We start from the raw sequence: 966 nt of genomic DNA on the forward strand, positions 1-966 counted from the left end.
AGGGGTGGGGGGGAAGAGGGGAGAAGGGGTGGGGGGGGGGAAGAGGGGAGAAGGGGTGGGGGGGAAGAGGGGAGAAGGGGTGGGGGGGAAGAGGGGAGAAGGGGTGGGGGGAGAGGGGAGAAGGGGGAAGAGGGGAGAAGGGGTGGGGGGGAAGAGGGGAGAAGGGGTGGGGGGGGAAGAGGGGAGAAGGGGTGGGGGAGGGAGAGGGGAGAAGGGGTGGGGGGGAAGAGGGGAGAAGGGGTGGGGGGGAAGAGGGGAGAAGGGGTGGGGGGGAAGAGGGGAGAAGGGGTGAGGGGGAAGAGGGAGAAGGGGTGGGGGGGAAGAGGGGAGAAGGGGTGGGGGGGAAGAGGGGAGAAGGGGTGGGGGGGAAGAGGGGAGAAGGGGTGGGGGGGGAAGAGGGGAGAAGGGGTGGGGGGAAGAGGGGAGAAGGGGTGGGGGGTGGGGCGGGGAAGAGGGGAGAAGGGGGGGGGGTGGGGCGGGGAAGAGGGGAGAAGGGGTGGGGGGGAAAGAGGGGAGAAGGGGTGGGGGGGAAAGAGGGGAGAAGGGGGTGGGGCGGGGAAGAGGGGAGAAGGGGTGGGGGGGGAAGAGGGGAGAAGGGGTGGGGGGGTGGGGGGGGAAGAGGGGAGAAGGGGTGGGGGGGAAGGGGGGAGAAGGGATGGGGGGAAGACGGGAAAAGGGGTGGGGGGGAAAGAGGGGAGAAGGGGTGGGGGGTGGGGGGGGAAGGGGTGGGGGAGGCCTTTCGGCCAGGGTTAGGAGTGGCAACTGGCACCAGGCACCGAGCACTGGGCGGGGGGAAGCCGGGCGGATAGACTTTTGGCATAAACTCTTCAATAATTTACTGCTGGAACGCTGCTGCAATGTGCACGGTGCTTGTGCATGTTGCTGTGGGCTGGCCAAAATGTGTTGTATGTTTCACTTTCCAGCCTCAGTCCGCAGTGTGTCCCTCGTTACCCTGGCAACCCAGTC

Source organism: Pristiophorus japonicus, chromosome 6 (genome assembly GCF_044704955.1).
Source record: "Pristiophorus japonicus isolate sPriJap1 chromosome 6, sPriJap1.hap1, whole genome shotgun sequence".
In the NCBI taxonomy this organism is placed as follows: domain Eukaryota; kingdom Metazoa; phylum Chordata; class Chondrichthyes; family Pristiophoridae; genus Pristiophorus; species Pristiophorus japonicus.